Raw genomic sequence first — 12,197 nt, forward strand, 5'->3', positions numbered from 1 at the left:
AATCCTACCTACTCAGAAGGCTGAGATCTGCTAGCCAAGGCAGGAAAGTCTATAAGGCTCTTATCTCCAATTAACCAGCAAAAGCTGGAACTGGAGCTATGGTTTAAGTAGTAGAACATTGGCATTAGCAAAACAGCTCAGTGACAGCACCCAAACTCTGAGTACAAGCCTCAGACCTGGCACAAAACAAACAAACAAAAACTAACAAGCTTCTAGTTCCCAATCCTGTGTTACAAAAGCAACACATCCTTCAGACATCCCAAAAAGCTGGACATTCACTGAAGTAAGCAGTGGAGATCTCAGATGTGGTACCATCTGTGCAGTAAAAAAGATCTCTGCATTTGACCTCAGTGAGAAACTTGCATACACTATCACTCAATTTCAACTTACTACAAATTTGTTTAGTTTATCAAGGAAGCAAGTCAAGTTTGGGGAATGTTGTATTTAGAGACAGATAATGACAGCAACAAGAACGAACAAGGGAATACAGTTTCCAGAGAACAAACAACAACTACTTAAAAAAAACAAATTTAAACAAGCATACAATGGAGCTAACCTTACAAACATAGACCCTTGGAAACAGGAAAAAACAGTCCATGTATTTGAATAGGCCTGTGGACAGTAAATGCCACACATCAGTTAAATCAATAAGAGTTATGGTATAGCATAATGTCTTCTTAATGACACAGGTTCATACTATAGACTAAAGAGGCCAAGAAATTAGAAATGCAGTGGGGGGGAACCCACTTAGCATTTAAAGAGGTAGGATTAGTTTGTAAGAAATTCATTTCCATGTAACAATTCATTTCTATTTTGCCCCCCAAATGAGCTATATTTCAAATTTTAGCCATTTAATTTTTACATCCTAGTACCACTTCAAAGTGAAGAATGTGAGGAGAGGCTGGGAAGGTGGCTCAGTGGTAGAGCGCTTGCCTCCCATGCATGAGGCCCTGGGTTCAATTCCTCAGCACCATATAAGCAGGAAAAAGTTGAAAGTGGCTCTGTGGCTCAAGTGGTAGGGTAGCTAGCCTTGAGCTGAAGAGCTGAGGGACAGTGCCCAGGCCCCAGAGTTCAGGCCCCATGACGGACAAAAACAAAAAAAGAATGTGAGGAAGAGACAAACTCTAGCTGCTAGCTGAGCAACACACAGAACCATAAAGAGTCTGCTCACACACTGGGTATGGGGGACTCACTCCCTCAGCTACAACCACATTGACCTTCTTTGGAATCTTTTGAGCACACTAAGCTCTTCCTAGAAATGGCTTCATGAATATGCTGTTTTCTCTTAGCAAAATTCTATGCATCTTCAAGCATCAGTTTAAATGACTGAGTAAATCCTTCCCAATACCCCAGATATAAAAGAACTCTGTCAATTATTCTCTTGTCATTACATCATTCCTTCTTGGTAGCATATATTGTTTAAGTGGTCGTTTTCTCTATTTGTCAATACATTTTAAGTCTTTTGTTTTGTTTTGTTTTTGAGGTACTAGGGACTGAACTTAGGGCTTCTCAATTGTGAGGAAAATGCTCTGCCACTTGAGCTATATATGCCAGTTCTTTTGCTTTTCATTTGATTTTTGTTTTTTGTTTTTTTCAGATAGGGTCTCAAGCTACCTTTGCTTGTGCTAGCCTCAAATCATGATCCTCCAGTTCCCACTTTCCAAAAACCTGGGATTAAAGGCACACATCATTTTCCTCTCTCTCCTTCCTTCCTTCCTTCCTTCCTTCCTTCCTTCCTTCCTTCCTTCCTTCCTTCCTTCCTTCTTCTTTCTTTCTTTCTTTCTTTCTTTCTTTCTTTCTTTCTTTCTTTCTTTCTTTCTTTCTTTCTTTCTTTCTTTCTTTCTTTCTTTCTTTCTTTCTTTCTTTCTTGTCCTGGGGCTTGAAATCAAGGCCTGGGCTCTGTTCCTTTTTGAGCTTCTTTTGCTCAAGGCTAGCATTCTATCACTTGCGCCACAGCTCTACTTCCAGCTTTTTTTTGCTTATGTGGTACTGAGGAATTGAATCCAGGGCTTCATGCATACTAGGCAAGCACTCTATCACTAAGCCACATTCCTAGACGCTCCCATACACTTTAAATAATCTCTAGATTACTTATAATATCTAATACAATGTAAATGTTATATAAATAGTTACTATACCATATTGTTTAGGAAATGATAACAATAAAAAATACCTAGCTGGGGACAGTGGCTCATGCCTATAATCCTAGCTACTCAGGAGGCTGAGATCTGAAGATCACAGTTCAAAGTCAGCCCAAGTAGAAAAATCCCTATGAAACTGTTATCTCCAATTAACTACTCAAAAACTGGAAGTGGCACTATGGTTCAAAGTGGTAGAGCCCTAGCATGGAGCAAAAGAACTCAGGGACAGTGCCCAGGCTCTGAGTTTAAGCCCCCAACTGCTACCACTACCACCAACAACAACAGCAAAAAAGAACACAACTTTTTTGTTGTTCTTTTTTTGGGGGACAAGTGGAGGGGTACTGGTCCTGGGACTTGAACTCAGGTCCCTGAGCTTCTTTTGCTCAAGGCTAGTGCTCTACTACTTGAGCCACAGCTCCACTTCTGACTTTTTTTGTAGTTTGGTAGAGATAAGAGTTTCACTGACCTTCCTGCCAAGGCTGGCTTCAAACCGTGATCTTCAGAGCTTAACCTCCTAAGTAGCTAGGATTAGATTACAGGCATGAGCCACTAGTGCCTAGCCAGATACAACTTTTAAAAAATATTTTTCATCCGTGGCTGGGTGAATCAATGGATATAGATTCTCAGACATTAAAGCCTAAATTAAACATGTTTTTTTGTTTTGTTTTGTTTTGTAGTACTAGGCTTAAACTTAGGACCTCTAGCTTGCTAGACTGGCACTCCAATGTGAGACACTCATTCAGTCCCATTGTGTTGGCTATTTTTGAGAAAGGGTCTCTGAAACTTTTCTGCCAGGACTGACATCAATCCATGATCTTTCAGCCTCCCAAGTAGCTAGAATTATAGCCACCAATGCATGGCTCATTTCTTAATCTAGATTTGGTTCATCCAAGTATCCACAGTAATTCTCCAGGAACATACAGCTATTTAAAAATGTTTAAGCACAATATTTAATCATCCAACTAGTAATGCACCAGAAACTGTAGAAATAATCATTAGAAACCTGCAACAAAATTGAATACATACTAAACCTCTTGGACTCTTAATCTTTACAATGACCCGAACAGGTATAGATATCCTATTTTTCAGTGAAAAAAATTAAGATTAAGAGAGATTAAGTTGCCCATGATTACCACTGAAGTCTGAACCCAGATCTGACACCTGAGATTCTGTTCCCCAATTTCCTCAAACAAGTTAAAATTCAGATTATATCACAAAGGTTAAAAATAAACAGCTGAACCTTGATATGGTTTTTGCCTATAATCCTTGCTATACAGGAGGCTGAGATCTGAAGATTGAGGTTAGAAGCCAACCTAGACAGACAAACCCAAGAGAATCATCTCCAATTAAACAGAAAGAAAAAAAGCTGGAACTGGTAACATGGCTCAGATGGTACCAGCCCTGCTCAAAAAAGCCAAATAAGAGTTCAAGCTCCAATACAGAAAAGTAAGAAGAAGGAAGGAGGAGGAGGAGGAAGGAGGAAGAAGGAGAAGGAAGAAGAAGAGGAGGAGGAGGAGGAAGAGGAGGAGGAGGAGGAAGAGGAGGAAGAAGGAGAAGCAGCAGTAGCAGAAGCACAGAAGAACACCATCACACACACTTCTTACATTTCTGTCAGTCTTGACTCATTCCTGTTCCTGCCACCCCCGCCCAAGCCTGTCATCCAACCCTGCCAAAGGATAAAACCAAATGTATTTATGCCTCATCTGTCTCCTGTTTTGCACATGTTCCTTGGAGTTGGCTGTATTTATCAGGATCATTTGGCTAACAAAAAGGCCCTGTAGAGACTGTGACAGATCAACAGGCTTATTAAGACATCATACAACTCATACTCACACAGTGTTTCAAAGCTTTCAAAACATTTTCATCTATACTTTTTTCTTTAAAGCCTCATGATAACACTAAATTTTATGTGATAGGGAATGAAGTTTGAAAGACTAATTACAGCTGAGCACTAGTGGTTCAAGCCTATAATCCTAGCCACACAAAAGGCTGAGACCTGAGGATCTAAGTTCAAAGCCAGCTCAGGCAGGAGATAATGTGAAACTCTTATCTCCATTTACTTATCAAAAAGCCAGAAGTAGAACTATGGCTCAAGTGGTAAAGCTCCAGCCTTGAGCAGAAAAGGTAAAGGATAGCTCCCAATGCCCAAGACCTAAGTCCAAATTCTACTACTGTCACAGAACAAAATAGAACACCACCAACAACAAAAAAACCCCACAAAGCTCAATAATGACCTCAAGAGCTCATAACTGGGGTCTTACAGCTTTGCCTTTACCCCTAAAGCAAATGCATTGATTTAAAAAAAATTTTCATGAATCACTTGCAAATGCACATCATATTAGAACATTTAGATTCTTATTCTCACCTTTCAGCCAGTGAGTAGGTCATCTAGCCTCATCACTAAAAGTAAGGATGTGAGCATTTAACAAGACTAACAATGCACAGTTTAAGCTGTTAAACACATAATCGGCCAATTATGCTGGATTCTAATGTTCAGAAAAGAGAAACTTGTTTATAGCCCTCACAGGTTACCAGAAGTCTGGGAGTATACTCAGAACCTTGCATCTCAAGCCCACCTTGGCCTCCAATCTGCTCTCTTGCTGGGCATATCTCCCCAGACCCCAAAGCAATGGGTAGCCTCTGAAAAGGTCAGATCTTCTGGCTCTCACTGTCACCTCTGATTTCTTCAGCTTTGACCTCCTATCTAACACGTCTTAAAACACTTTCAGCAGTAATGTTTCATCCACTCACATGGAAGTTCTATCTTCATTTAATTCCCTATATATTTTTGTAGAACACTAGTCATTCACATCAGTCACTTTCTCTAAAATAATGTTTCAACTGGCCGTTCCCTGAGCAGGTCTTATATTTTCCTACTTCAGCACAGAATTCCCTAAGATTTTTCTCCACCTTGTTTTCTTTCTTCACTTAGGAGGCTTTCCCAGAGCACTGCACAAAACTGGTCCTGTCTTCTTGCAAGCCCCCACTGAGTTGCATGTGCACGGGTCTGGGCCCTACTCAGTACACAATTGGCAGTTCTGAAAGTTCATATATGAGTGGCTCTACCTAATCATTACATTTAACAAGATACTTTGATAAAACTTCTCATTTGACCTTCTAAACAACTCTAAGAGCCTGCTTTTCTAGTTTGAAAAACCAACCAAGAAGATTAGGGAAGTAATCTTCCATAATTACACAGGTTAAGATATAGGAAAGCCAGTGCTCAAATCTAGGCTTTGAGATATCTCTTGAATTTTCTATAGAATATATTGATACTTTGAATCCCTATGATAAATAGCAATATAAACATTTGATTTGAACTACCTTGTCTGAGAAGTATTAAAGTAAATTAAAATTTTCCAGGGCTGGGAAGGTGGCTCAGTGGTACAGTGCTTCCTTGATACATGAGGCCCTGGGTTTGATTCCTCAGCACCACATAAACAGAAAAAGCTGGAAGTGGTGCTGTGATAAAGCACTAGCTTTGAGCTGAAGAGCTGAGGAACAGTGCCAAGCCCAGAGTTCAGGCTCCATGACCAGCAAAAAAAAAAAAAAAAAAAAAAATTCCTTACTGCCAGGCACCAGTGGCGCACACCTATAATCCTAGATACTCAGGAGACTGAGATATGAGGATTGTGATTCAAAGGCAGCCCAGGCAGGAAAGTCCATGAGACTCTTATCTGCAATTAACCAACAAAATGCCAGAAGTACACTTGTGGCTTAAGTGGTAGAGCACCAGCCTTGAGTAAAAGCTCAGGGATAATGCCCAGGCCCTGAGTTCAAGCCCTAAGATCATTAGCACATGTGTGCCCCCCCATACACACAAATTTTCTTCCTCCTTCCATTTCTTGTGGTTCTTCAAGGTGATCTCATGTTGACCTAAACTAACTTTCTTTCTTTTATTTTTTTTTTTTTTGGGGGGTCCAGTCGTGGAGCCTGAACTCTGGGCCTGGGTACTGTCCCTCAGCTCTTCAGCTCAAGGCTAGCGCTCTACCACTTGAGCCACAGTGCCACTTCTGGCTTTTTTCTTTTTGTTTATGGGGTGCTGAGGAATCGAACCCAGGGCCTCATGCATGCAAGGCAAGCACTCTACCACTGAGCCACCTACCCAGCCCCTGGACCTAAACTTTCAAACTAGCATATATGCAATGTCATAACTCATTGTGTTTTTAAAGAACATACGGAAAAATAGAACTCTTAAAACAAACACGTGAGGGATAGTATAAGGCCTAGAAACAACAAATTACATTTTGTGAAGACAACAAATCAAGCCAATTAGTCAGATGAAAGTATACATAAAGTAAGCAAACTATTTTCAAACTCATCGCAGCCCAAATGAAGAAAAGTAGCAGGGAACTGTTTTGGTATAATACTTTAGAAAAGAAAAAAATATATATTTACTGCTACATATCTGTTGACTCTCTTTGGAATGAACTATCTAAGCTAGTATATTTTATTAACATTAGGTTTTTCAGCTAACAAGGAATGATAAAGTACTACCCAGAAAATAAGCGACAAATGTTTTTCATAGTTCTATGAAAAGAAATAGTCCTTCTATCTTTTAAGAACACTCGAATTTCACTGAAGCAAGCTCTGGAGGTGGTACCAAATCACCCCCAGATGTGAAATCTATACTATGTTCAAGTTCCATCGGGAAACTGAATAGCCACAATTTGCTTCTAAATTTGGAATCAACCAATAAACATTTGTGATCATAACTTATGGCCTCTTCTTCTTCCAATAAATCTCAGAAATTTCTAAAAGACATTTCAAAGCCAGTCTAAAACTTCTCAAGTTGTAGATGAGGAACTGAGGTCCAGACACTGAAACACAAAACAGAAAACAACTTGCATTTACAGAAAACTTTCTCACTAGAACTCCACAGGTTCTGAATGGAAGGATTTGGTTTTTACTGTGGTTTCCTGAGACTGGGTTGGGGGTAGGGAAGAAAAAATAACCACAGTCTTTAAATAAACCCACATGTCCAGCATTCTCTTTACAATCTTAGATATAAAGGGTCTCTCATGATGACTCATTCAACCCCACTAGCTCAAAGTCACATATTAGACCAACCTTGACTGTAGTCACCATTAAACAAAAAAGCTGCTGTAGGACTGAAATTGATCAGCTTGTTCTTCAAGCACCATTACTCCCGAAACCCACCCACAGACAGATCATGAAACCACAAAGTGGGAAGAACAAGTTTCTAAAAAGAGGAGTAAATAGAAATTCTGGCTAGGAAGGCAGAAAAGGGAACTGAAAAGTTAATAGAAATTTACAAATGCAGTAGCTACTTCATAGCATTAAAAAAAATCTATCTCTAGCTACATAGATATTTCTGGTGCTAATGATATGTCATTTTTGATGGTTTCATCTGTGTTAACATTAGCTTCTAACCTTAGAAAACATCCCCAGCTTCATTTCTTTCTTTTTTCTGCCTGTCGTGGGGCCTGATCTTTGGGCCTGGCCTCTGTCTCTCAGCTCTTCAGTTCAAGGCTATTGCTCTACCACTTGAGCTACAGCACCACTTCTGCCTTTTTCTGCTTATGTGGTGCTGAGGAATCGAACCCAGGACCTCATGCATGCAAGGCAAGCCCTCTACCACTGAGCCACCTTCCCAGCCCCCCCGAGCTTCATTTCTTCATCTTAAAAGTGCAATTCATGTTCTCTAAATACAGAAACTTGGGGACAGAGGCTGATAGGAAGGGAGGAAGAAGAGGAAACGTCTTCTCTTGCTCCACTCTAAGCACCCACAACTGGGTGCTAAGTAAGCATTGCCTGGCATGTGATCATCACACAAGGGTAACCAGACAAAGGGAAAGTTGGGGAGGATAACGTGAGCAGTCACCCACCAAGAGTCTGATGGCTGTTGGCAAGAGCTGATAGAAAATAGGCAGAGTATAGAACTATTAGCAGCCTCTATGAACCTGACATAAAAGAGCAGATCAGAACAGCAAGGTGGAGCACTTATTATTATCACTATTACAGAAAGAACACAACTATTAGAAACTAACCAAAAAATAAGCCTTCTTCCAATTATTTCCATAAACAGATAAAACTAATTAAAATCAGTTTTTACAGAGGCAAATTTAGCAGAAAACTTACCTGTTACACTGCATTCCCTTTAAGCCATTTACCATACCTGCCTAGCTTCACTTCAACCAAACTTCAGCCTTTGTAAACACTAATCCTTCTCCAGACAAATTAGACTTTACCAAATCTGGTGATAGTTTTCCCTAGAATTCCAGATATACTCATAATTTTAATGTTCCCTTTGAGATTAAAGGTCTGAGAGTCACACTGTGAAAATGGACTCTTCCTGAGAGCTTTGTTCACTCAATCAGGACCAAGAAGGACAGCTTCCAGAATGTCCATGCCATCACCAAAAATGAATGGCTGAGAAGGTAACATAAACTAAACAGTGGAAGCAGGATGCTGGGGAATGTAGAATGAAGAGATGTTAAGAAATGGAATAAATGAAGCAGTTACAAAGTTCTGGGGCAGTTAAAGGCACTGACCTTCAGATTTCCGGATGTTACAAAGATCTGGTGATCCACAACAGGCTGAGAGCAGCAGCTTCCCGAAGCCACCAACAGGCACATTCAGTCCTGTGAGGCCGGACTCAGCACTGCCAGTGTGGCAAACAAACACACACATTCTTCTCAGAGGCTGCACATACAACAGCCTCTCTACTGGGGCCTGTTTATTTTAGAAAGCAGATGCTTTGATGTTGGGGTAGAAGTTAAAAAGTTATGTGCAAAGAAGTAGTGACAGGAGCAGCAGGAGGCCCTGTTAATCATAAGTTTTAAAAGTTTTAAGGAAATCGTCAAATGGTCTGTCTATATACAGAGGAATGAGAGGTAAGGAAATTATGTCAGCCACCACTATAACTCTGGCCAAGACATTTCGACTGTTTCTTTAAGACAGAGTTTCATGTCTGTCCTCAAAGGGGTGCTTAGTGGGGGAATGTTTTGAAGTAACCCAACTTAGCAACCAACATTAATAAAATCTAGGCCTGCTCGATTTTTCTCATCTATAAAGGTTATATATGTTATGAGCATTTCAAGCACTTGATGGAAAGAATCAATCAAAAATATGGCCTGGAAATAGTGTAGGGGTAAAAGCAAAGGAAGCATATTCAGTCTATGAAAATAGTATATATGAATAAACCTTAATAACAAAAACAATAGATAACTGCTTATTGTGTGCTAAGTACTAGACATTGTTCCAATGAGTTAATACATAATACATTTTATGTATACACTCATTTACTTTTTACAACCATTATCTTGCTTTATAGACTAGGATCTAAGACGGGCTGGACTTATTTCTTATTTATCCAAGATAATAAGTAATATAGCCAAACTGCAAATGTAAACAAGTTGACATCAAAGCCTCCCTATGTGTTATTACTGCCTTTCTATGGTATATAATATCTCCAGAACAAAATTAGGAGGCAATAGTTTTTATAAGGTATGAGTTGTTATATTTGTCCTTTGTTTTCTTGTCATGTTTGTTTTCTGATTTTAGTAATAGCTAATATTTTCACTTCTATTTTCTCATAATACTGTAATGATAAAATCTTTTCTATACTCATTCAAATCCCAAACAGAGCATTTAATCATTATGATATCTATATGAAAAAAAATATGGTGTCCAAAATGAACTCATTAGAAAGTGTTTAAATCAAGAATGAAAAGAAAGCATATAAAAGGAAATCTCCTAGACAGAAACAAGGAGGCTTGGGAAAGAGAATAACCTGTTGGGTTTCATGAATGAAGAGGTTTTAGGTGTAGCATTAGGGAACCTAAAACCATACTGAAAAAGGAACTATCATTCTTTAGTTTCACATTGCTTTCTTAATAAGATTAGTTAAACATTGATATGTTCTCATAAACCACAGAAATAAGTCTAGAAGATCTGCTAAAAACCTTTTGAGGCTGTTCATTCTCCAATTCCTCATTTATTTTGTAGCTTAACAACCCCACCCCTATCCCAGATCTGAGCCTTTGGAGACCACCCATTTGCTTACATTGATTACAGGAATTAATGTGGCTTGAAAAGAACTACATCAAGTTATAAGACATGAGAAGAGAACAAGAACTTCTGGTTTTTCTTGGGAATTGGATCCTGTCATATTACATAGGAAAAAATTACTTAAGTACTTTATTTCCATAGTTGTGCAAAAGTATGCAGTGTTTCTAATAAAACATTATTCTGTCCAGCAGATACTTTCATTTTATACTGTTTATATAAAAGGTCTAAAAATACTAGATCTCTTCAGTACAGTTGAGGAAGTACTATTATTGCTTCTAAAAATACAGAATTGAAAACAAATTATTGTATAACAATTCTTGAGCAATAAAGCAAAACCTGTAAGAGCTACCGCAATCATTTCTATGATGAAGGCTATTAACCAGAGCACCACTTCTTTTTTTTCAATTTAGTATAAGAATTATAAAAAGGATGAGCTCTCTGAAGAAGAGACAACAGAGGAGTGATGATTATCCCTCAAAAAAAAAAAATAGTGATTTTAAATAAGGTTACTAAAAGAAGACGGAAGAAAAAAGCTAAAAAAAAAAAAATCCCACAAAACCCAGAAACAGTAATTAGATAAAAGAAACAGAGGAAAATTCTTTTACATATGGACTTTGAAAATGAGTGGTTTCAGATTCAGTTTTTCAATCTCTTCCTTTGAAATCATTACAAATGATGTTTCATTTGAAATTAACCAGGAAGACTCTGACTACAGGAATAAATCCAGAAATAACTGTAGTTCTAAAATGTAAATCAACTAGCAAGATAAGAACCTAAAACATGTAGTGAGAATGCTGGGTCTGGCTGACTCAAGGCAAATGTGGTCCTGACATAAATTAAGTGCCAGTGTTGTAAAGCCTTTCTCAACGCCCCACTGTGAAAAGGAAGTGTGTGCACTTTTGTTCCTCATGAAACAGGACTTTGCTGTGCTCACTCCACCCCAACTCTACCTACTCCACCCCACCCCACCCTTCAGCACTGGATTAGCTACTTTATCCAGATTGCATTAGCACAACTTTCTTTGAATACTCCTGCCTTAATTTCAAGTGGCTTGTGTCTCCAGAAGACAGAAAGACCTAGAAAGATAACTCCAAAAGGACACCCACTAGAATGGAATGTGGTCACACCAGTACAGTGCAGGTATAGAATATCAGCCAATAGGAGCTTGGGATGTCGCTTGGTGGTAGAGCACTTGCCTAGTGTGCCCAAGGCCTTTGGTTCAATCTCCATCACCATAAGAAAACAATGAAACATCATCTTCTGAGAACTTTGGCCATATACCTCTACCTCTGTGTGCAATTCTATTTGAAGGACACTAAATTGAACACACTAAATTGAAAATGCACTTTCCATACATGTGTTGCAACAATTGTTCATTGGGGGAGGGAACTGAGGAAGATGCCCTAGTTGTACTGAAGCAAGGAGCCAAGACTTTTCTAACAATTTTCTCAACTCAAGTGTGCCAAAGGTTGAACTACTTGTCCCCAACTACTTGTCACAATGTTGAAATTCTTTTGACCTAAAGCAAAGTATCTGCTACGTGCTTCTCAGCTATTGGAAATTTTGTCATAACAGGATGTAGACGTCCAGGTCAGAGTTGGGATACCAGGACAGAAGGTCAATTTTGAAGGAATAAAATAGACCACATAAATAATAATGTGACTGAGCAAGGACCCACTGCTGGACACACACAGAAGCCAGTAAGAGAGCACTGTGTTTTTTGTTTTTGTTTTGTTTTTGCAGAGAAAGGCTTATTTTTGATGGACTAAATTCATCCCCTGGATGGGCTTGTGGCTGAGGAATTTAAGTGTTCTGGGTTGAGGGGGGAAAAAAGAGAACGTTGATTGGTTATGGTCTAGAATCTTGGTGGGACAGTTCAGACTCAGTGTCTCCAGGTGGAACTTGGGTGAATATTCTGTTCTTTCCTGCAGCTGCTGAGGGCACCCTCATTTCTAATCTAGACCAAGGGGCTCAGTTCTGTTCCCCATGTCCTGGTCATCGGATTTTTGGTTCTGAGAGCCT

The 12,197-nt window shown here is 39.2% G+C and overlaps 1 protein-coding gene across 4 annotated transcripts in view; it reads right to left on the reverse strand.

Annotated features, from left to right (window-relative positions):
• Window positions 1–12,197, reverse strand: part of Sort1 (sortilin 1) — a 73,101-nt gene that overhangs the window by 59,818 nt on the left and 1,086 nt on the right. The gene's annotated exons all lie outside the window — the stretch shown is intronic.

This window comes from Dipodomys merriami, unplaced genomic scaffold, assembly GCF_024711535.1.
Source record: "Dipodomys merriami isolate MVZ:Mamm:240054 unplaced genomic scaffold, mDipMer1.0.p SCAF_7, whole genome shotgun sequence".
NCBI classification, from domain to species: Eukaryota; Metazoa; Chordata; class Mammalia; order Rodentia; family Heteromyidae; genus Dipodomys; species Dipodomys merriami.